Source organism: Apaloderma vittatum, unplaced genomic scaffold (genome assembly GCF_000703405.1).
Source record: "Apaloderma vittatum isolate BGI_N311 unplaced genomic scaffold, ASM70340v1 scaffold12606, whole genome shotgun sequence".
In the NCBI taxonomy this organism is placed as follows: Eukaryota; Metazoa; Chordata; class Aves; order Trogoniformes; family Trogonidae; genus Apaloderma; species Apaloderma vittatum.
In genome coordinates this window covers 68,258-69,538 of record NW_009722399.1, presented here as the reverse complement: position 1 = coordinate 69,538, position 1,281 = coordinate 68,258, and the positions used below count along the sequence as shown (strand labels likewise).

Sequence of the window (1,281 nt, the reverse complement as noted above, 5' to 3'; positions counted from 1 at the left end):
ACAAATACAGCATCGAGATGCCAAGGTACAACTGACTGTAAGAGACAGCAGCTAATACTTTTGTTTTGCTGGGCATCTTCAGAGGAAGGAAGTAGAGCCTGTCAAGTCAAATAATTGAATGGAAATAAGGTGGTTTAATAAGGAATGAAAGCCAAGGATGAAGTAATAATGTTCAGCATACAATACCAATGTCTAAACATTTACACATGACAATGATACTGTAATTTTGGCTTTTATAATACAATTCATAACAACATATTGTGTTTTCATTGAAGCACGTACTCATTTTTCTCCTGTTCCGGCACATTATTCATTTTGTTATAACTTATCCATCATCTCTTTGATATACTAAAGGCTAAAGATAGTTTTGTTTTGAAAACTAGGCCTTTGATTCCAGAAGTTCTGCTGTATTCTCATTCACAGATTATCAATGTGGTATATGTTCACCATACTTGTGAATTTTATGTCTATATCATCCTTAAAAACATCAGTTAAAAGAGCTAATCTGTGGGTAGAAATAGTTTGAGGTTCTCCTGAAAAGCTATGACCACTGTCACATCCCAGTTGGAGGGGGCACATAAGCTCCTTGAATAACATGTTTAAATTGCTCTTTCTGCTCCTCTCTCTATTACTTTGAGCCTTTTTTCTCCAAAGGTCAGTCTCACAAATCCTCTCCATTCGTGTCCTTTAAAACGTGAACACTGAAACCAATTATGTTGAAAATACTGTCAATGCATTGAAGGAAAAAATGTAGGAATAGAAATACATCTATTTTTGTGATTTTTCTGGCCAGAGTGAAGGAGAAAGAGGCTCTGGACAAGCACACCTGCCATCGGATCCCTGGTCTTTTCATCACGTTTGGGTGTCTCTGAAGAGCTCAGCTTTACAAACACAACACCAACAAGATGCTGTGGGGTAAGAAATTCTGTGCCATTCGCTTTATTTTCTGTGGTTATTCGAGTGCCTCTGGGACAGGCGATGCTTGAATGTCGAGGCATACGCCACAGATGACATTTTTGGTGGCTCCAGGCTGAGTTGTTGGGAAGTGGCTACTTTTTATACCCTACTCCTGTTACTTGACAACCCTGCAAGAAACCTAGCTGTGGATTTAGGCATATGGCTGTGCACGTGTGCAGCAGGACAGAGCCAGCCTAACCGAGCCGTGGGGGTTCACGGACCGTGGGGATGGAGCCCAGGGCACACAAGGAAAAAGCCAGAGGTGGATTTGACCAGCCAGGAGTGTTGGAGGGGGGAGCAGCGGGGGGTGAGGGGGGGCTAGCT

At 42.1% G+C, this 1,281-nt stretch overlaps 1 protein-coding gene across 1 annotated transcript in view; it reads left to right on the top strand.

Annotated features, from left to right (window-relative positions):
* The first annotated feature begins 831 nt into the window (after positions 1-831).
* LOC104275728 (melanopsin-like) overlaps positions 832-1,281 on the top strand; it is a 35,219-nt gene continuing 34,769 nt past the window's right edge. Inside the window, exon 1 of the mRNA XM_009871766.1 lies at positions 832-915. The gene's annotated coding sequence lies outside the window, so the exon portion shown is untranslated. The remainder of the gene's footprint in view (positions 916-1,281) is intronic.